General features: G+C 39.0%; 1 protein-coding gene across 25 annotated transcripts in view; it reads right to left on the bottom strand.

Moving 5' to 3' along the window:
• nfasca (neurofascin homolog (chicken) a) overlaps positions 1-24,740 on the bottom strand; it is a 275,383-nt gene that overhangs the window by 143,479 nt on the left and 107,164 nt on the right. For all 25 annotated transcript variants that reach the window (XM_039749089.1, XM_039749110.1, XM_039749099.1 and 22 more), the window contains one exon: positions 24,287-24,334. The gene's annotated coding sequence lies outside the window, so the exon portion shown is untranslated. The remainder of the gene's footprint in view (positions 1-24,286; positions 24,335-24,740) is intronic.

Here is a 24,740-nt window from a genome sequence, read left to right on the forward strand (position 1 = left end):
AAATATAAAAACACAAAATGCTGCTAGAAAACCAGGAACAAAAATATAACTTGTGTCAGCTGATATAATTAATTAAGGGAGGCCATTGCAAAGTCTGGGTGCATCAGTCCTGAAGGCTCTGTAACTCATAGAGGTCTAGTTTGTTTGCCAACATCAGTGAACATTAGTGGGCAAACAGGACAAGGAACTGACAATGTACACCCATCACAAAAGCTACTAATAGATTTGACGTCAGATCATTGCTTGCTTTTTTAACATAACAAGCTTTCTCAGATTTGTATAATTCTTTTTCAGGATAGTCAAGGGCTGGAGTCTATCCTGGCATCATCAGACATAAGACAGGGACCAACCATGGTCAGTCCAACTATCCACAAAGGATTAATACATTCATACACTTTATAGGGCCAATTTGGAAAAGATCCTCAACCTAACCTACAAGTCAATGGGGATGTAGGATGAAACCTATTCAGGGATGGGTTAAATGTGTTAACAACCAGGCTAGAAATTTAAAGACAACATGCTGGATCCGCGAGGCAGCAGCACTGATCACCACACTACTGTGTTGCCTCAGTAAATATATCATTACAAATAAAACAGTTAAGAGAGTTTTATTTAGATAAAATATAGCAGCAGAGCATTAGTAGGAAAAGACAAGCTTCTTTACTAGCAAACAATAAAATTAAGTGTCTACTTAAGCTAAGAGACAGGCCACGGATATTCTGCAGGGGCCTTCCTCAAGAGTACTACTTATAAAGAATCTTCAGCAGCACACTGCTCAGCATTGACAGATTTAAGTTGAAACCCACATCAGCCTCTGCTGCTTTCCAAGGCTGCTAATGATCAAGAACTGAATGTATTCTCCCTTCTTTACTTTGAACATAATATGATTGCTACAAATAACTACACAGTATGCTAAACTCATGGAAATTCAATAATAACAGTATGCAAATAACAATCATTTATGAAGCCTGGAGTGAATTAACAAAACCAATTAGAAAAATAATCAATTATACAAAGCTGAGAGAAAGTAATTAACCCATGTGTCCTGACAGCCTATGCAGTATACTCATAAAATGTTCAGATTACTCGTACATACACTAAAAATGAGTACTCATTGTGATATATGTAGCCACACATAACAATAATAAGAAAATGCATTTAAAATACTGATGCATGAAGAAAAACCTACCTTTAATCACCTTGTAAACAAGGGAGACAATATTCCATATGTACCACTTCATTGTAATGTAGGTTATAAATTTCTTTTCAAAGAATATGTAATGACTCCACAGTTTAAAGGCCATACCATTTGATACATAAAAATAACCATCCCACTTTAAGAAACGTTTTTCTTTGTAAGCTGCCTCTATCCAGAAAGGTCCTGTGTTCCATCTCAAGAGCAGGTCAATGCAGTACTTGTGACCTCCCATCCTCCCCCTTAGGGACTCATTTTGCCCCTTAGCCTCCACCCCCACTGAGTTTCAAGCTTGCATCAATAATGCAAGAGAGCTGGGCAGTGAGTAGCTGAGAGACGGTCTTTACCGCAGAGCTGAAGGCACAGGAGTATGGAGAGTGTATGCACAGCCTAATATACAACATATCAAGCCAACAACTAGAAGGCAGGTGTGTCAAGGGGCAGTCCACATGAGCTTAAAATTAAAGACTTTCCATTTAGTTTCATTCACCACTTGCTCTGCAGAATGATAGATTAGAATCGCATCCTTAACCTAAACAGGCTAATGACAAACCTGAAGCATTCTATTACGTGATCTTCTGACTAATTCAATGTGTGGTTATTAAACATCATTCCTGCCAAATGTAGCATTCCTTCTAACAAATATACCCCAGGCTACTCAGAGACAAAAGACATAGCACCTCACTGCCAAACAGCAATAAACTGCCTGAAAATCATTAGTTACTAATCTTAGTTCCTCCTCCTTCTTCTCTCCCTGATTCACACAGCTAACAGATGCCCCAATCTCAGCTGCCTACAACTCTAACATGCATACCAAAACTGCAATTTCATTTCATTCAAAATGAAAACGATCAGGTGGCAATCTCAAAAAATCTAAATCTAATTAAATTTCAAGGACTAGGCATCATTTTTGACAGAAAACTGTGAATGGTACTATATAAAATAAAGATCGACGGATTGGTCAACCCAGCTATGCCAGCCATCCCTATTTTAATAACAAATCCAATGTGGAACAGCTGTGATGAAACGTAGCTGCCAACGTATGTCTTCAAAAAGTCCCTGTAGAGGGCGGCAGAATATATTAACCATGAGCAAAACATATAAGGAAACAGTTCTAGTGCAGACTAAATTAATATGATTGTTAAAATTTTAAATAAAGTTTACTGCTCAATTTTGCAAAGCTCCCACTTAGGGCTCATAAAAGTAAATACTCTAGTGGTATAATATAAAGGAAATAAATGCAGTACTAAACACTGGTATTGGCAAAAAGGACTCATATTTTAAACAGGTTCAACACCTCAATATCATGCAATAGTATTTTTCTTTTGTGTCTTTTGAACAATTTGCTCCTAAGCTATTTTTATACATTCTAGTGTTGAGATGTCCATCTATCTGAAACAGCTTGACATAAGGTGAAGGTTAAAGTTTTCCATCACATATTGCATGTTTTTTAATGACACCTTCATCTCCAGTTTACACAGTTAAACTCCAACCATTCAAATCATTATTTGATTACAGGGAGATGGAGCCCATTAATGAAGCCTAGTGAAGGATTAAAATCAGGATGGGAAACCAGAGCAAACATTAAAAGAACCCAGGAGACCATGTGTCTTCCGAGGGCAATCCTGCATGCTGTATCAGTCTAGGGGTCTCAGTCTAAACTTGTTGTAAATAATTTATCATTTTCCCATACTTTACATGTGATTAATGTCTTATTTCTGTAACTTGTGCACATTGTTGAACACAGATCCTTACTCTAAGCTGTACAATGGTGTACTGAACTATATCAACAAAATCAACAGATGTTCTATGACTGTGAAGCCCCACCATATCAATGTACATGCTGAATGATAGCTTACTCTGCTCATGAATGTATCTTATGAAGAAGTGAAATGTAGCCTTTAGACAGAGAATGACCATGTTGAAAAGTAAAATATGGACCTTACTGTATATAGAAAAGGTCAGTGTAAGATCTAAGGTCTAATTTGCTAAATTACCTTGCATGCTATGCTGTTGGTAACATTTCTGACTGGGATTGATTTTGAGTTTGTGTTCAGTGCATAATATAGTTTACTAATTTATGATCCGACTGGTTGTGTAAGCCATATGCGTATATAGTGTTCATGTTTTAAACATGTTCTAATACCAGCTTGATAGCAGACAATTACAAAATAAGAAAAACTATAATGACACATATAAATCATTATAAGTCAATACCAATTGATCATCTCCCATGATAACCCAACACCTAACAATCAACCAACCCACATACTATTTTGGTTACTCTATAAATAATTCACACATTGTACTAAAAGTAACCCCAGTAAAGCAAAGGCTGATCTGCGTTTTGCAGTATCTCAGAAGATAGACAGGGGTTAATGAATTTTGTTTCAGAATTAATTTTATGACATTGATGGCAAACTCCACTATACTCAAGGATTCTGCTAATTTCTTTAGTGCACCTTGAGAATATGGATAAACAGCAAAACAGAAATAACATTTAAAAAAATCTAGTAACTGTGGGGCTACTTCAAAAATGAAAGGTGTACACAGATGCTTCTCTCTTAATTTCAAACATGACAAAAGATTGTAGGTGTCCTGTTTTATGTAGTTGATGTGTAGGATAAGATGAAGAAGGCAACCAGTTGTCACTTCATCTAATGTATTCTTTTAAAGTATTTAGATTGTTCATGTATTGTTAGATGAACTATTGTTCTTATTTTAAACATTCTCTTGAAAGAAAATGTATTTTGCAATTCAAATTAGCAATTTGGATGCATTAAATTGTTACAGAGGAGTAACTAACTACTTCAGTGACATTTCAAAGTGTGCAATCATTTCCTTAAAAATTCTTAAATACCTAAAACATATCAAAAGAAATACAGACACACTTTTAAACAATCTTAATGCAGTTAAACTTGTTAAATTCATTTAGAATGTACAAAAATGCTGGGAAATTATAATAATAAATAATAGCCTGTTAATTTGAAATAAGAACATTAGAACATTACATCAATTTTGACAGAAGGACAGTTAAGAATAGGAAACTAATGGTATGAAAACTTATAGCAACTGCAGCCAACTAGAATCAGGATGGAGGCCCTCTGCCATTCAGCCTCTCTTATGTGTGTATACTAACACAAAAGCTGCTTCAAACATGCTGTACTTCTACTGAGATTCTCAGTTTCTTTTTTAACATTATAATATCTCAGGGAGCCACAGCCATTTCAAGCATGAGGATTGAATGCAGTCCATAACAACAAGCACTCACAGCCACATCTACACTCTCTCTCATTGGGAAAGTTTAGGCCTCTCCAAGTTAATCTAAAGCCGGCTTCACATTGCATAATTTTGAGCAGGAGAGGATGTCAAACATGACGACTGCAATTGCTAATTTCTTTGTCTGAGGATGTCAGATTACAAAAATAGAAATCACAGGGCCTTACAGATTACATAACTCACTGTGACAACTTTCCAGCACAGTCTCACATTTCTAAAATATTGCAAGCTTGCCCCTTTTTCTAATCAATACCACACTGTCCAAATGCTTTTTAAGTACAGTGAGTTCATCTGTAATCTCAGTCCATTTTTATTTCCATTCTGTTGTTATAAATAAAACATGAGACATCAGAGAGATACGCCTCTCTACTGTCCGAGAGGTTCAAAGCACCCACATTCCCTATTCCTCATTGCTGCTTTATTTGCCTTGTACTTCTGAGTGAGTAGTGATTGGTTGTCAGCTCTTGTACACACACAGCCTGTCCCTATTTGAATTTGTTTGGGTAGTGGCAGGCTTGCTGGACTCAGTCGCTGGGACTGTCAGACTACACGACTAGATATCATGGGAGTGTGCCCTGACAGTCTCTGACTATCTAATGATTTATGTAAATGAAGACTATGACTGAAAATCTCTGAAAAACTCATGTAGTGTGATAGGGCCTTTACCTGTACATGTGAGAGAAAACTGAAGTACCCACAGAAAGCCCATGAGGACACAGGGAGAATGTGCAATCTCCTCAAACAGTGTAATACAGCTGGTGTGATGCTATGCGTGCTTGCAGGCTTGGGCTCCTTCCATTTCCAGGGGCATCAATAGTCATAACTGACATACACTAGGACAAATGGGGGCACACAACAAGTAAAGTGCAAAAAAGTGAAAAGTGAGTTTATTCACATATCAAAAAATGTCCAAAAAGTGCAGTGCATTTAATAAATAATTATCCATAAAAACAGTGCAGTAACAGAAGATAAAATCCACCAATTAAGTTGAATAGTTATAATCAAAGATTAAATGTATAGAAAAAATAAGCTCTTTCTATCTCTCTCTCTAATCCCCAATGCATCTCTTTTGTCTCCACTGTTCAAAGGGTGAAAACAGTCAACTGTCTCCCATCTAAACCACCTCTGTCAGTAACCTGCCACCTACTTCAGCGTCCACAAGTCACTCAAGCCTAAATTGTTTCTGCTTCTCTGTTCCACACCCAGAGCACCATTCCCTTCACTCCACCATGGGGTCATCTCTCCTCAATTGCACTGGCTCCTGTCTGATTATGCTCTCCTTTCCTCTTTATTCTCCTCAATTTTTTTCTTCCCCTTTTCCTCCTTTACTCAAAACTTTCATACACTTTGTGAGTACAGGTAAACTAAACCCCAAAGAGAGATGGGTGAGATGATCACCCTTCTGCAGGTGAATGTCAATTCAGTCCATTCTCCCAGTAAGTGCTCATGGCTGCTCGTCACTTGTACGCACACTCACACTTAGCACATCTGAGTTGCATTATTTTTAAAAAAATCCTGCACTCACTCCAGTCTACCATAGACCCCAGACATGCTTCAACACAGCTGGGTCCAGACCCTGAGTTTTTAGAGCTTTGAGAAAAGGGTTAACTAATGTGCTGCTCTGTTTTAAAAATGTTTAAAGAAATAAAAGAGTGAAACTTTGATTATGAAAAAGAGATGCACTATGGTAAATAACTTGAAACAGAATCAGTTAACAATTAATCTTTTTTAACATGATGCATTTTGTATTTAAATTGGTATAATGAAATCAACAAAATTTACTGTAAACTTGTGTAGCATTGTAGTTAGCACAGTAACCTCACAGCTCCAGGACAATGGGAGTTACTCCCAGTTCAATAACCATCTGTGTGGTATTTGAACATTATTACTTTTATTTACTTATTTGGATGATGCCTTTATTCAAAGTAGCTTACAACATTTTAGATCCTGCTGGTTACATTTATTTTTATTTTTCCAATTGGAGTACAGGCAGTTCACGTGACTTGCTCCTGGTCACACAGTGTCACTAGCAGGATTTCAAATCACATCCTCAGGATTTGAAGTCCAAAACCTTAACCACTACATTTTTCCAGAGTGTGGATTAATCAGAAAATACTCTTACTTTTCCCAATTCAAAGTAGTAGAGAAGCAGTAGAGAGGTCCATCTTTTCACCTATATTCAATATAGTTTAGTAACCTAAACTAAACTAGATTGCATATAGGTGAAGAGATGCACCTTTGCTGCAAGTGATTTTGCCAAATGATCATTGTCAAAATTATGACAACTACTCATTTTCTGAAGCTCCTTACTAAATTCATCCATCCATCCACCCATCCTCTAACCCGCTGAATCTGAATACAGGGTCACGGGGGTCTGCTGGAGCCAATCCCAGCCAACACAGGGCACAAGGCAGGAACCAATCCTGGGCAGGGTGCCAACCCACCGCAGGACACACACAAACACACCCACACACCAAGCACACACTAGGGCCAATTTAGAATTGCCAATCCACCTAACCTGCATGTCTTTGGATTGTGGGAGGAAACCGGAGTGCCCAGAGGAAACCCACGCAGACACGGGGAGAACATGCAAACTCCACGCAGGGAGGACCTGGGAAGCGAACCCGGGTCTCCTAACTGCGAGGCAGCAGCGCTACCACTGCGCCACTGCGCCCCCCCTTACTAAATTACAGAGTCATAATTTGCTGGAGTATATCCCTGCAGTATCAGACACAAGAAAGGAATCAACTCTGGGCATGCAGTTGGACCATCACAGTGCCCATATATGCACACACCTATACTAATTCATACCAGGCCAAGTTACTTTAACATGTGCATTAAGATATAACAGGAAACTTTATCCTCCACATAAAATCCACATGAGTACATAAAAAATGAGTGCAAGGACAGTCCCCTAGTGGGAATCAAATGCTGGTCCCTGGAGCTGTGAGACAACACAACTAACTATTGGATTGCACAAATGTTTCAAATATACTTGTAACTCAAGTAAGACATGGTAATTATGATTTGAAATCAATCTCGAACACCACACTTGGTTAGAAAGAAAGTGGTCAATTGTATTTATATATCTATACTAATAAAAGGCAAAGCCCTCACTGACTGACTGACTGACTGACTGACTCACTGACTCATCACTAATTCTCCAACTTCCCGTGTAGGTAGAAGGCTGAAATTTGGCAGGCTCATTCCTTACAGCTTCCTTACAAAAGTTGGGCAGGTTTCATTTCGAAATTCTACACATAATGGTCATAACTAGAAGCTATTTTTCTCCATTTACTGTAATGGAGTTGACCTCGAAAGCCTTGGGGGGTGGAGTTTCATGTGACATCATCACACCTCTCACGTAATCATGCATTACGTAGAAAACCAGGAAGAGCTACAAAAAGCGCTGAAGAAAACATGCATTATATAATTAAGAAGGCAGCAAAACAATTAGAAGCGAGCAAGTGACATATAAAACCATATTCAGCGACTCACGTGAACTGACGCAGTGCGCAGACAAAAAGCAACAGTTCCAAAGAGTGCTGAACAAAAACCGAATTACACTGCTACGCTCAAATAGACAAAACACACGCCGTGGCGAAATAGCAGAGCCTTCGCCTGTAGCGCCGACATCCGAGGTTCGATTCCCGAGAGGGGATGCACTAAGTATGTATGCGCGGTTCTCGATTCATTTTAGCCTCGCATCCCCCCTTGGTTTGAGACGTATGAAAACATATGCGGTTAACGCAGAAAGACAGATCACCAATTGAAGCTTCATGAATAATGGATACTTTATTCGCGATCAATGATTGTTTTGGTAAAGCCATACTCAGTGTATTCATTAGATGAGCGGTAAAAAAGTAAGAGCGAGGGGAGGGTAACTTATTGAGGCACACAGGCAAAACCACAATAGCACGCTGGCTCGATGTACTGTAGTCTTGGCGTCAACTCGATCTGAATTGCGCAATCACATTCGAAAAAATATTTCTTTTCAAGTTCTATTTAGTCCATATGTGTCAAACTCAAGGCCCACGGGCCACATCCGGCCTGGCGTGTAATTATATCCGCCCGAGATCATTTTATATACTGTATTATTGTTATTAATGGCCGGGGATATGAAGTGCTGGTAACACAATAAACTACAGATCCCATAATGCAGCGCTTCAGCTGCCTTGCCGAACACTAACTGCGTTAATCAAGTCTAGCTTATGATGCTGCAAGTTATTGCGAAGCTAGCCCATACGATGCCAAAGAGAAAAGGTGATTCTCAACATAGAGCCTTTAAAAACCAATGGGAGGCTGAGTATATGTTTACTGACATTGCCGGTAAACCCATGTGTCTCATTTGTGGAGCTAATGTGGCTGTAATTACAGAATTTAATCTAAGACGGCACTATGAGACAAAACATCAAGATAACCTGAAAGACCTGAATGCAATGCACAAGATACAGAAAGAAGAAGAGTTAAAAAAGAATCTGACACTTCAGCAGACGTTTTTACCCGTACAAAATCACAAAGTGATTTCAAGTGAAGCTACTTTTATGGGAGACACAAATGCACCAGTGCAACACTTTCCCTGTTGCCAAGTAATGTTGAACCAAGTCGGAACAACGGTGTTCCCAAATACGCACTTTGCTGATAAACTGAGCGCACTGCGCACTGAGTTCGCACGCGCTTTGGTGACTTTGAAGAACAAAAAAAGAATTTTGAGTTGTTTCGCAACCCATTTGCCGTCGATGTGGAAACTGCACCTGTGCAGATTCAGATGGAGGTGATTGAGCTGCAGTGTAATGGCACACTGAAGGCAAAGTACGATACTGCACAGCCCGCACAGTTTATTCACTCCATTCCCGCACAAATGCTCCAGCTCCGTCTACATATACTTTGTGTATGTTTGCTACCACATATCTGTGTGAGAAGCTCTTCTCAGTCATGAAGACTAACAAAACAGCACACAGGAGTCGCCTCACTGATAAGCACCTGCAGTCCATCCTGAGAATCTCCACAACACAGAACCTCACACCAAACATAAACAAACTTGTTGCCAAAAAAAGATGCCACACGTCCAGCTCTGATTAAATGACATAAGAGCAAAGACAACTGAATGATTTGATTTGTTATTGCTGAAAAGAACAAATTTTATTTATATTTCCAGGTTTTGTTATGCACCATGTTCATATTTTAATTTGTATAATTTTGACAGGATATATTTTTATGGAGAACAAAATCTTTTGGGATATTAAAAATTTAAGTTTTTTTTTTATATAAAATTACATAAGAGTAAAGAAATTTGAATGTTTGTTCTTTTAAAGTTTTACTTTATTTGTAACTTGTATAATTTAGACAGGATATATTTTTATGGAGAGCAAAATATTATAAGTTATTTAAGGTTTGAGTTGATTTATTCCAGAATAATATTCTGTCGACTAAATAAAAATTCCTTCTATTTAAAATTTAAATAGAACTTGAACAGAAACGATAGTTCATAATATCCACGCAGACTTGCCGTAAGAGTGGGAGTCATCCGTTTTAACAAGCAGCGTATTGCACTGATACGAAATAGCCTGCCCATTTAATTATTTCGGAATGGATAAATAAATTTAAGATTTTGTACAAATAATGTTTTTCATTTTTCTTCCTTCATGGATTCTGGCACCCCCAGCAACAGTTGCTCGCACCCCAAAGACTGTATATATGTGTGTGTATATATATATATATATATATGTGTGTGTGTGTGTGTATATGTATACATGTAAATATGTATGTATATATATGTTTATATGTGTGTGTGTGTATATGTATATATGTGGATATGTATGTATATATATGTTTATATGTGTGTGTGTGTGTGTATATGTATATATGTATATATGTATATATATATGTATATATATGTGGATGTATGTGTATATATGTATGTATATATATATATATATATGTATGTATATATGTGTGTGTGTATATATATGTGTACTGTATATGTGTATATTGTGGTCCCCGGCCGGGACGCCCAGGAGGACGAGAGGAGGGCTTGTGCCTCCTCCAGACCGCGAGGGGGCGTCCGTCCTGGTTCTGTTGGGGACCACGGGTCGGGGGCATGGAAGCCCTACCCTGTAGGGGCCCGTGGCCACAGCCAGGCGGCGCCCCGATGCCGGTTTATCCCGTACGCTGTGGAGGACCAGAGGAGGGCGTATGCCTCCTCCAGACTGAGTGGGGGCGTCCGTCCTGGTTAGGCAGGGGGCCTCGGGTACAGGGCATGGAAGCCCAGCCCTGTAGGGACCCGTGGCCACCGCCAGGCGGCGCCCCAGTGCCTAATTATCCCGGGAGCCCGGCACTTCCGCCACACCAGGAAGTGCCGGGGGGAAGACTTCATGTGGCGCCCGGAGAACTGCCAGGAAGGCAGCCGACACTTCCGCCACGCTGGGGCGTGGCTAAGGAGCAGATGCCGGAAACACCTGGGGCTCATCCGGGGGCATTATATAAGGGACCGCGCCTCCCTCCAGTCAGCGGTGTGGAAGTCGGGAGGAAATGGACTGAGCAAGAGGAAGGACTGGAGGCGGCCAGGAGTAAAGAGGCACAGGACTGTGTGGCCTGGACTTGGGGAGATCGGTGCAAGAAGGCACTGGGGGTGCACGTGAGAAAACTTTGTAAATAGTGTACATAATAAATGGTGTGTGGTGACAATATGATGTCTGTCTGTCTGTGCCAGGGCCAGCGTTCACAGTGGCGTAGTCGGCAGGATGCTCCGCCTGGTGCAAGGCGGGGACCTGCATTATTAGAACAAAAGTCTGTGAACGGCCCGGCGCAGCAGCGGACCCCACACACTGGCCGCAGGAGCGGCCCGTGCACAGCCCCGCGGGAGCGTTTTACTCCGGAAACCGCCGCCGGACCGAAGAGAGACCATCCCCAGGTGCGGAGGAGGAACGGACCTCGCTGGAGCGCAGCGGGCTCCGAGAGCCGCGCTGTTGAGACGGACAACCAGGCCAGCGTTGCTTCGCTGAAGGCCACACCGAGGCAGGGGCCTCGGCACGACGGGATTCGGGAGGTGAGTACCCTGCCCTGCGGGGTTGGATGTACCTTGTTCTCCACAGGGAGGGACGTACCGGATCCGCGTCTGTGGCAGGAGCACGCCGGGCCACGGGCTGTCGGCAGCGGGCGACGGCCGCTGAGGAGGCCGCGAAATCGAAGCCGCAGCTGCGGTGCGACGAAGAGGCACGTCTCCGCAGCCAGAACAGGGGAGACAAGATGGCCGCGGGCCGGAGGTCCCGCCCGCTGACAGGCACGGGATTGGTTGGTGTGTCTGGTGTGCCCGCCGAGGATTGGATGGAGGCGGGACCTAGGAACGCCAGTCTCGTGTCAAACCGAGACCCGACTGGGCCAGAGGGAGAGGCCCAGAGGAGGCTGGCGTCGTGTGGAACTGTTGGACAGGTAAGCCCACCGCCGTCTGTCTCTCTCTCTCCACCAGCGGCTCGGCGCGTGTCGGAGGAATCCTTTCGGCCCGCCAAGCCGACCTTGGAAGAGTTGCTGCGTGTTCTCGCCTCTCAGTGTGAGCAGCTGACGGGAAAGGCGATCGCGTCAGGAGAGACGCCTCGTGAGACGGAGGATCGGCGCGACGCTGGAAGTGAGGAAGTGGACTGAGCGAGAGGAAGGACTGGAGGCGGCCAGGAAGGCACAAAGGACTGTGGGCCTGGACTTTGGGGAAATCGGTGCGAGAAGGCACTGGGGGTGCACGTGAGCACGAACTGTAAATAGTGTATGTAAATAAAAAGTGTGTGGATTGAAAATATGCTGTCCGTCTGTCTGTGCCGGGGCCAGCGTTCACAATATGTATGAATATGTTTATATGTATGTGTGTGTGTATATATATATATATATATATATATATGACAGAAACACTCATAACAGTGACAAAACAATTACATTGGCAATCATGTTACGTTATTTTCAAAATGTTTCCTTTTCTTTTTCATTACTTCTTTAACACACTACTTCTCTGCTGCGAAGCGTGGGTATTTTGCTAGTAAGAGTATATTTAATTCATGCCAAATTTAAAACAGAACTAATTTTTGGTAACTTAAATAATTCAACTGCTAGGCAGAGAAAGATGGAAGATATATAAGGCAGCAATAAATGTGTACCATATATCTGCGTGCTGAACTAGTTTTGATGGTCATGGCAGAATGTAAAGCCAGGTAAAAATATCAGAAGATTAGAACAGGACTCCACTATCATGTACACCGGCAATGGCAATATAACAGTGGAGACAGACAGACAGACAGACAGACAGACACATGTAGGCCACTGCAGCTACTAGGCTCCACATGTTTGAGAATCATCTGTCTGCTACAATATCTTTCTGTCATTTTAAGTACTGCATCACAATACGACATTACAACAGCAAGTTGAGTTTAGATAAGCATTGTGGGCTATGGATATACAGTGTACTAAAATACTGTGGTAATTTTGTCATAACATGTTTGGGTTTCCAATTATACAGTAATTTTACATTTCTTTAGTTAGCTTAGATATGAAATCAGAAAGTGGATTCTCATCTGTGCATCTACTGGTCTTTGGCAGATTTGTTGATTTGGGTGTTTTGAGTACTGAAATCTGCATCTCCTGGGGCTCTTTGAGATCAGCTCTCTTAAATGCACCTCTTTTGACAGAGAGTCACACACTGTTTACTTCAAATGCATGTTTTGCCGTTCATATTTTCACAAGTATAGCTGCCAATTCTTTCAAGCTTACATTGATTCCTACACCTTCGTCTGTAGTAGTAGGGTGTAGTACTGGGTTAGCCATTTTGGATGCAATGACAAGTCAAGCAAAATCTTGCCTGAAAGAAGTGGCATGAGCTGCCCCAAAAGCTTGCATATTGTAATGTTTTTATTTAGCCAATAAAAGGTACCATTTTGCTTAACTTCTTACTACACTATCAGTGTAATGCTGAACCACACAAAGACAACACAACACCTGCATCAATATATCATTCACATTTATTATTCTTTTATTGATGCCTTCAAATGCCAATGTATAATCTGATGCTGCAGAAAGGTTTTTTGCTTGCATCATGTTATATTTAATTTTAAAACATGCAGTGTGCTCCCTGCACACGCAACACACATTTACCTGTATATGTCCAATAGGGTTTTTTAAGAGACTTTTTGATTGTAGCCTGTTCATCATAAGTAGAAACTTGCTCTCTGTTGGACCAGGTCAACAAGAACACTTCTGATCTTTGCAGTTCAAAAGCACCACCCCTATTTTGTGCACCAACCTTCATGAGCCATTGTACTCTTTTAGAAATGTGATACTCAGTGAGCTATCTAATTGTTCCCATCCACAAAATTTACTGATGGTTGTCTCCAAACATATATATTATACACCTGGATTTAGCAAGACCACTATAAAATAGAAACCAATGAGGGACACTTTTGGCAGCTGTGGCATCCTACAATGACAGCACAATGTTAAAAGACAGACCAGAAAAAATAAAGCAGGCAGATAAAAAATGAACAAACTCGGAACTGGATGCAGTTCCATCACAGCACACAAAAAGGCAGACTTAATCATAATATTAGGTAGATAAAAGCACAAGGTCCTCCATCAGACAGGTAGGGTTGCCAAGCGTGTATTAGTGAGGTCAAGTTAGCACCCAAGGTTTTAGTTTTTTGTTTTTTATCTGTTTGTTTGCTAGAGATTTCATACCTCCTTGCATTTATTATCCTCCCAATGTTGTAGCAATTTTGTTAATAAAAGAACCTTTTTTCAATATCTTTAGTCTCCTTGATGTCCATTCTGGGCTTGGGAACACCTCAAGAGCTCTCCCAATGTTCCACAATGCCAAATAAGACAGTTTCAATATCAAATTCAAAGTTAAAACATTGGTCTAGAATTAGGTCAACATGATTATCACTGTAAACTCCAAACTCTCCCTCACTATTGTCTCTGAAGTGACAAAGAAGGTCAAGTGAAGAGGCTGCAATCTGATCTTCATAAACCTCCTGCTGAGGCCTATTGTTTGCTTTCCTCATTTTTTATACACCACAATTAAAATGACAAAGCTGAAGCCCCCTTGACCTTGACTACAATTATACTGAAAAAGTTGCCGCTATTGCAACAAAGGACCTTACAAGTTATAATAATAAACAGTATGACAGGGCGCTCAAGCACAGCAGGGAAGTCCAAGACATATGTTGTTCAATCAGCTATCAACTATGTCAATTTCTCACTTTTTAATGTACGTATACTTAACCATTTACCCCGGGAAGAAATAGTAAGAGTGAGCATCTCTATTATCAGTCACATCATCTTCACGCTTTTTTTTAAATTGCATAAGCTATTTGATTAACCCTTTAATTGCTTTACAGGGTCACAAGAAGCTAGGGCCTCCTGGCAGGATCAGACACAGGGCATGAATAAACCCTGAATAGACACTCAAGCACACTTTTGTGCATATATTTACCATCACAAACACTATGCTGGTTTAGAAAATGTAATCAACATAGGAAAAATAGGAGTACCTTGAAAAAAATCCATATAGAGAGGGGAAAATATGCAAACACCAATTATTTTTGAGATAAGGCATCAAAGTCTAAGAATGTTATGAGGTGCTTTTGTTCAGTTCTTCGACGCACTCATATATAATGCACGATGCACCAATTGCGATAGCCAGGTCTGTCTGTCTGTCTGCATGAAACAACAGGACTCCCAGTGGACCAATTTTGTAGAAATGAGGCACACTTATTCTGCAAGGAAATTTGTCAAGACAGTCAAGTTTTCATTGAGAAATCTCAAACAGATTGTGCTGTACAAAGCTCTGATATTTCAAAATCTTCTTTTGAAAAAGCACAAGCGAATTTGCGAACTCATCTATCCGAAAACAGAAATATTTTGTGCAACTTAAGCTACAAAGTAGTTTACGGTTTTGATTCTACAATGACAGTAATTACTTCAACTTGTGTATTTTGTATATTTTCCTCTTTTACTCATCTGACAGCCCATTGTACCCCCAATAATAGCCTAAACTCCAGAGGGCCGTGCCCAAAGAAATTTTGCAAGGGCCACTTATTAAGTATAGACTGAACTAACAATAATTACATTACAGCAAAATCAACCTCACGGCTACACTATATGCACATTATTATTAAAAAAAAAAACAAGACGGTATCAACCTGCAGCTAAAACATGTTTGAACTAATTAATTACACAAGAAAGATGCAGTTCCCCTAAGTGATATAAAGATAGAATGGGATTAGAAAACAGACTATAGTTTATGCAGAAGATCGGAGCCATGGGGCATATAACAAGGCCAGACTGAACAGTTTCTATGTTGCACAAAGGGCTGATTATCACAAATCGCAATGGCGTAGCAGATCTACAGCCTGTGCCATGATAAATTAGTTACATAGCACTGCAATGTTTAACAAAGGGTTGGGACTACAGTCTGATGAGCTGGATTTTCTTCTGACTATTTTTAGACTGGAATTAAAATAATTAAGATAATTGTCACCTTTGTCATTTTCTAAGCTGCTTTGTCCTGAATTCCCCCTATCATGGTGGTCTGCAGGAGCCTACCCCTGCTAGCATAGAGTACAAAGCAGGAACAAACTCTGGACAGGGCGCCAGTCCATCACAGCGCAAATACACACACCCACATACAAAATAGGGCCAATTTAGGATCGCCATTTCACTTAACTTTCATGTCTTTGGACTGTGGGAGAAAACTGGAACACCTGGAAGAAAGACACAGACATTTGGAGAACATGCAAATTCCACACAGGGAGAACCCGAGGTGCAAACTCTGGTCTCCTTACTGTGAGGCAGCATCAATGCGCTACTATGCTACCCCAAGTTCTTAGTTATTAAGATCATTTTAATAAATTACTGTGTTTCAACTAATAATACTAGCTAGATAGGGAACTTAATTCAAGTGTTTTTACTTTCATGGACTAACATTGATTGTAATGTTATGCCAGTACAGTTCATTTTCTGTTTATAGTTGTTTCTCTTTTGGTAATTTAACTTTATTGTTCTTATAGTACGAGTTGACCTTTAGTTTGTTTAACTGAGTGGTGTGTATTATTACCAAGGTAGAAAAAGAGGGGATTGTATTTTGTAATATTTATTATTACTGACATTTTTATCTTTTTGTGAACTCTTTTGCTAAAAAAAAACTACAATTAGTCACAGACCTACCACATCTATTAACAGTACATCAATCAATGGCATTTTCACATCACTTGATTTAGAATGTTCTGTGTATGAAAGCTATTGAGCTACCATAAGTCTATTTGTTTTCCATTTTATAATTATATTATATTGTAATGTGTTAAAAGGTAGGTATTTAAGGTAGTCTACTAACAAATGTAGATACATTTTATCATCACTTTCTCACACAAATACTTAATAAACAAAAATGTGATAACTGACTCTAAAGTGCATGATATGCTATAGGTGCATTTTCTAAGTTGTTATTCTTGAGAAGTTTCTAGTATGTAGTCTTCAAAGAGTTCTGGACAGAGACTGAGAAAGCTGATGTATTCAAATATCCAGATATTTTTAAAAAAGTGTAAGTAGATTGTTCCAAATTCCCTCAGCTCTATGTATGAAGATGCACTTCCTGGCTTCAGTCTTGCATGAACTTCCTTCTAATTTCCACCAGTATTCTTGAGTAAGTGATTTGTTAATTAATCAAAAGTATTCCGTTGAATTAACTTTATTAATGCCTTTGGAATCACAGAAACCCTGGATTAGGGTTCCTATGAGACTTCTCTGCTTGAGACTAAACAGATTTAATTATTGTCACCTGTCATAGCAGGACATGCCCTTTCATCCTCAGATGCATTCAGTTGCTTTCCTCTGCACAGCTTCTAGTGCTAATACGCAAATGCATTTTTTCTCACCAGGATATTATACTACTGTAACCCAGATCTGGGGACTCATGCATAACGCATAATTTGACGTTAGCACAAAAGCCGAAATGTGCTTACGCACAGAAAAATCCAGATGCAGGAATCTGTGCATTCGCCAACTTCCGCGTTCTTCTGCTACATAAATCCCGGTCAGCGTGAAAAGTAACGCTTGTGCACGTGTGTACTGTCCCGTCCCAACTCCTCCCAGAATTACACCTCTTTGAATATGCAAATCAATATAAATAGCCCTTAAGCTCAGCGTTCTGTGAAAAGACAATGGCAAAAGCAAGAGGGAAAATGGAAGAATTTCAACCAATACCAAGTGGAGGCAAAGAAAAACATACTATTTGTTGGTTTAAACAGTGCTATAAACAAGAAAAGGAAGTTGATCGACTGACATAGCGTATCAGAGAAACTCGAAAGCTCAAGTTCACAAAGTCGCACAGTGTCCTAAATAAAAAAGAAGTTGTCAGATATCAAAGTCGCCGTGAAAAGGCGAGTCGTAGCCCACCATCTGAGTTTCATATGAAAGCTTGTTAGGGCACAGAGAAAAAAAAAGGCACACAGTGGGGAAAAAGCACAAAATGTCAACTTCAATCTCGAAATGTCCACTTTAATCACGTAGTTTATTTTGTCATTAAAGTAGAACATCATAATCTTCATCTTAAAAATCGTTTTATCTACTAGTTTCTCAAATCCCATCGTAACTAAAGTAGCACATTAAATGCTGTATGTGCTCTGTGTGTGTGAATAACTACGTGCTTCTTAAACTGGCTTTCTCTACCTCCGAAAGGACACAAAATTATTTATTACAGCTCTCTGAATAACTGAAATACTGAGATGTATACGTGATATAATTTTCATGATGAGAGGAGTTAAAGCACGTTATTAAACATGGGTTTCACGGTGGCGCAGTGATTGTGCGCGACCTTCGATGAAGTAATTTCTTGCAGCAGTACTCAGGGGCGGCTCTAGGCTCATGGCGCCCCTAGACAGATAAAGAATTGGTGGCCCCTTCGCCCGAAAATGTCAATATGGTATCTTATGCACGGCGGATGGCCACGTCCGTTGCAGACACTGCATAGCCACCTCGTGCGCATGACACAAGCATTTAACTTTTGTCGAAATTTGCCGCTGCGTTTTTAGCTGTGTCATTATTTTCTCTTTCTATTTTATATTCAATATATATTGGTGTTGCGGCCCCTGGGATTTGGCGGCCCTGTGCAAGTGCAGTCCCCTGCAGGACTGTCTCTTTCAAACATACTAACCTCTAACTCCTGTCCTTCGTTCTCTTTCTCCAAGTAACCGATCGCCACACAATCAGCTCTGTAATAGAGGTTAAGCCATCTGTAAGCTTAGAATGCCGATTCTTCAAAAACTTTTAATGAACATTGAAATATCTTCGTAGTACATGTTTAATTATTCTATCCTTCACACCAGCCCCAGTGAAGCATACAGTGCGAGGCAGGATCAACCTTTAATTATTAACAACTAGCAAAATGCCCGCGCTTCGTAGCGGAGAAGTAGTGTGTTAAAGAAGCAATGAAAAAGAAAAGGAAACATTTTGAAAATAACGTAACATGATTGTCAATGTAATTGTTTTGTCACTGTTGTGAGTGATGAGTGTTGCTGTCATATATATATATATATATATATATACTGTATATATATACTGTATATATAAATATATATATATATTTGCACACACACACATAAACATATATATATACATATCTATACATATACACATATATACACACACATATATACATACATATATATATCTACATATATACACATACATATGCATACACACACATATATACACACAAATACATATATATATATATATATACATACACACACACATATATAAACATATACAGTATACATACATATCTACATATATACACACACAGCTATTTCGTATCAGTGCAATACGCTGCTTGTTAAAACGGATAACTCCGCTCTTACGTGCAAGTCTGCGTGGATATTATGAACTATCGTATTTGTTTAAGTTCTATTTAAATTTTAAATAGAAGGAATTTTTATTTAGTCGACAGAAATATCTTTGGTAGGAATGGTAAAAACAGACAGGAATATTATTCCTGAATAAATCAACTCAAACCTTAAACGACTTATAATATTTTGCACTCCATAAAAATATATCCTGTCTAAATTATACAAGTTAGAAATAAAGTAAACGTTAAAAGAACAAACATTCAAATTTCTTTACTCTTATGTAATTTTATATAAAAATAAACTTAAGATTTTAAATATCCCAAAAGATTTTGCTCTCCATAAAAATATATCCTGTCAAAATTATACAAATTCTAATATGAACATGCTGCATAACAAAACCTGGAAATATAAATAAAATGTGTTCCTTTCAGCAATAACAAATCAAATCATTCAGTTGTCTTTGCTCATATGTCATTTTAGAGCTGGACGCCTGGCATCTTTTTTTGTCAACAGGTTCGTTTATGTTTGGTGTGAGGTTCTGTGTTGTGGAGATTCTCAGGATGGATTGCAGGTGCTCATCAGTGAGGCGACTCCTGTGTGCTGTTTTGTTATTCTTTATCACTGAGAAGAGCTTCTCACACAGATATGTGCTACCAAACATGCACAAGGTTCGAGCCGCATGTAGACGGACTTTTTTTGTTCTTCAAAGTCACCAAAGCGCCGTGCAAACTCAGTGCGCTCAGTTTATCAGCAAAGTGCGTATTTTGGGAACACCGTAGTGACGACTTGGTTCAACATTACTTGGCAACAGGGAAAGTGGGGCAAGTTGCATTTGTGTCTCCCATAAAAGCAGCTTGACTTGAAATCACTTTGTGATTGTGCACGGGTAACAATGTCCGCTGAAGTGTCAGATTCTTATTTAATTCTTCTGCTTTCTGTATCTTCTGCATTGCATTCAGGTCTTTCAGGTTACCGTGATGTTTTGTCTCATAGTGCCGTCTTAGATTAAATTCTGTAATTACAGCCACATTAGCTCCACAAATGAGACACACGGGTTCAGTAAACATATACTCAGCCTCTCATCGGTTTTTAAAGGCTCTATTTTCAGAATCAACTTTTCTCTTCAGCATCGTGTGAGCTAGCTTCACAATAACTTGCAACATCATAAGCTAGACTTGATTAACGCGGTAAGTGTTCGCCAAGGCAGCTGAAGCGCTGCATTATGGGATCTGTAGTTTATTGTGTTACCAGCGCTTCATATACCCGGGCCATTAATAACAATAATACAGTATATAAAATGATCTCGCGGGCCGGTTATAATTACATGCCGGGCCGGATGTGGCCCGCCCTTGAGTTTGACACATATGGACTAAATAGAACTTGAAAAGATATATTTTTCAAATGTGATCGCGCAATTCAGATAGAGTTGACGCGCACTACAGCCTGCATGCCTCAATAAGTCATCCTCCCCTCGCTCTTACTTTTTTACCGTTCATCTAATGAATACACTGAGTATGGCTTTACCAAAACAATCATTGATGGCGAATAAAGTATCCATTATTCGAGTATGTAGATCGGGATATATATATACATATATATATACCCGTATCAGCGAGAAGTAGTGTGTTAAAAAAGCTAGAAAAAGAAAAGGGAACATTTTAAAAATAACGTAACATGACTGTCAATATACAGTATTTGTTTTGTGAGTGTTACTGAGTGTTGCTGTCATCAAGGATTTGATTATCATTATTTCTTTCAATCAGGTTCGTATTTGTAGGATGTGTTGTGTTCAAGTTACATTCCGTGTTTGTCAATCGTTGTAAAGATGACAGGTTTCATTCATCAATTTGTTTCTTACTGCATCAATAAACAGCTCGTCTTCTTCTTTATCTGAGACCTGACACACTGCATGCACGGGTTTTTTTTTACACTGTCTTCCTTTAGCGGGACATTGACTTTTTCCACCATGTGCTTTGTTTCCACAGTAGCTGGATTTATGAATATGCTTGTATGTATTTTGGTATTTGGAATAGTTTGACCCTTCCGTGGACCATTATATTGTTACTGGTTAGTTACAATCAGATGCATTAAAAAAATAAACAATATGTGTTTAATCTCAGTGTATTTATAAAGCCGCGTCAGGAAAAGAAAACATAACCACACAGGAACAGTAGCACTGCTTTGATGCTGGGTGCCACCAGTCTGCAAAACCGAGCGGAGAACTTGCGTACGACAGGGTATGACGTACCGTGGAAATGAGCGTGGCCATACGCCAAGTTTAGGTTTTATACATCACGATTTGAAAGTGAAAACATTCTTATGCAACATTTCCGTGCGTACGCACCGTTTATACATGAGGCCCCTGGACTGGGAATGACAGTAAGAATATTCTAGAGACAAATGTGTTGCTCATTTTTTTTTACTTTTGCTGATAAAAGGCAGTGGTTTGCAATTATTTTAAGACATTAAAATGCAGCATGATGGGGCTATTTATTTGATTGATGTACTTTCTTTAAATATAATACTGCAAAGAAAGATATATGGCATGAAAGGATGACAACACCAGCTTGTAAATTGGCAAATAAAGCTTAAAGAATGAAAAGCTTTCAATAAAGATCTTTATGGAGATGGGAGGTATTTTCTATTGCCATTTCTTTTCACATTGAATCAGTTGAATTAATAGAATCAAAGTAAATAACCCACATTTATTTTTGAGCATTTATATTCAACAAAAATAAAAGAGAGACAAAAACAATAACAGCATCTTCCTTGATTTAGCATCTTGTCTTTTTCGGTTAGCTGTTTGTCATCTGCAGCTGTTGAAACAATTGCCCTTCAAGGGACAGATTCCTTACAGTAAGACTTTGAATTTTCATTCTGTTTTCTATAAATACTGTCGAAAAATATGACCAGAATTAATTCTGCCAGGTCTGACCTTCACGTAGAGAGAAATATGTTTCACATAGCATCAGACAGATCAAAGTTTAAAAAGTGTTGGCTTTGTACTTATAGGGAGACTTTCTAGACCTTTTTCAAAGTAAAAGAAGCATTATCTTCAGTACACCTGACAAACAGTCTCCATTTCCTTTTCACTCCCATAAGCATTTAAGGGTGACACTGTGCCACGGTTGTTGGCACAGCTTTGCCCCACAGCTCCAGAGGTATGGTTTTGACTATTGGCACCGTCATTGTTGTCTTGTGTTTGGCTGATTTTCTCTGTGTATCTAGTTTCCTCAGACATCACAGAGACATGAATTTCTAAACTGGCTTGTTGCTAGTAAGTAAAGGTGTTTATGTGAGTGTACCCCACAAACGACTGTTGACCCATGCAGGACTGATTTACAACATGCATCTAATGCTAAAGGAATAGCAAAGGTTAAAGCAAGAAAAACTTCTTGAGTCTAAACCTAAACAACATGAAAAAGAGTATGTGTTGAACTTCTGTATTATATTAATAATGTAAGAAATTAACTTACTGTATCTATCTAATGAGCATATTTTAATAACTTCTTAATGCTATGATAAATGAATATTTAACTAATGTAATGATTGAAATGAAAATATCAAAAATTTCATATTAGCTAAATTTGTAAACAGCAAACAACTTTAAAGTGCTTCTTGTGGTAAACTACAGTGTATTCAGTTTAAGAACTGTGAATATGAGTGCACTCAAAATCAATGCACTTGCTTGTGCCATCTCCATTCAAGCTGGTGTTGGATGCCTCCACAAATCTTCACATCTTCACAAATGAGCAAGAAAAACCCCAAACCAATCAGCCATCTGGCAACCGCATCCCAGAAAACAGCACAGCATGAAGCCACTTCTAGCCAAATGCACACCAGCCAATTCCCCACAAGCGATACAGCCAGGTAAAAAACAAAAAACAAGTTTTCTTCCAACCAGCTATGATTAAGACTCCAAACAAATAAATAAATAACATAACATCCTGTCACAAGTCCTTCCACAAAAAAATTTGTGTGAAAGCGCTCAAGTGGGTGAAAGGTCACAACTCAGAACTCCAAATACACTTCTAACACTTAAAAGCAGCACATGCTCAGTTTGTCAAGGATGAGGTTCTGAAGGTTGTACTGTGTTATGTTATTGATGCAACTCTTTAAAAGCTGACACAGCATGCTTCTTGGCTTTGATTAAGGACAGCACAAAATAAAAGTTTAGTACTATTATTAGTGAAGGTAACGAAAACAGCATGCAATTCTGACTAGGCTTAGAACTTTATATTCATTACTAGTTTCTGACTTCTAAATTTAAACTTGTTTGATCCTTTCTAACTCCTTTTCCGTCTAGTGTTTTGGCTTGATTACCAAATTTCAATATCTCCATATTTACTTTTGCTACAATTTGGTTTCATGATACATCTCCTGATCCCAATATTTAAAATATATATCTGCCTCACTCTAGTACAGGCAGAACACTGACAAGAGGTGACATTTAGAATGTGTTAGTAATACATCAAAGGTGACAAATTATTAAAAGGGGAGACACACAAGCCCTAAATGTTATTTTCTGAGGTATCCAGCTACCTTTCATAAAAGCAGAAATTAAAAATGATAATGTGAAAATGCTTTGCTTAACTGGTGTATTTGTGTACTTTTGTAACATGATACAGTACTTGAATATATAAAGTTGCAGTATCTGCACCACACCTCATATTACAGTATATACAATGACAGTCCACTGTGACATAGCCACCAATGAAACTCGACTTTTCTAGTCATTAGAGAGGCAAATAAAAATGCTGACTTGTGTTCCCTTTTTGTTATTCAAAGGTTATGTGTTTAAAGCATTGTCTTCTATTGATTACTGGTAAATGTATTTGCCAATTTTCAGAACCCAATATTATTATAGTTTTACAAAATTATACTTTAAAGGGATGAAAGGAATAAAATAAAATACTGGCCTCTAATTACATACCCAAAGCTAAGGAAATGAACAGCCGCTCCTTATCACTGATGCTACCACCTAAGAAAGTAAAAAAAAAGAAAGGTTTAATTCTGAAGAGAATTGTTATTGCAATATTGTAAATTATTTAAAAAATGTAAAGTCATTTTAACATGATCACAAAAGTAACGTTTCTGCTGGCTAGATTATAATAATACTGTAAAAGAGCCAAACTATAAATTTTGAGGTTCAACCAGCCTACAGAGCCAATATTTCTCTGCAGAACTATTAAAGGACATGACACAAACAATATAGCACAGATAAAGATGGGGCAAAATAATGAGGTTACACAGTTATAGTTTTAAAAAATATTTCTTAATCATAAAATAAATTTCCTCACAAAACTACAAAACACTGAATTTTCACAGCTGTCCAGACTAAATACATTTCCACCTGTCCTATAGAAAGTACATTCTTCATTAAGTGA

The sequence above is a fragment of the Polypterus senegalus genome, chromosome 3 (genome assembly GCF_016835505.1).
Source record: "Polypterus senegalus isolate Bchr_013 chromosome 3, ASM1683550v1, whole genome shotgun sequence".
NCBI classification, from domain to species: Eukaryota; Metazoa; Chordata; class Cladistia; order Polypteriformes; family Polypteridae; genus Polypterus; species Polypterus senegalus.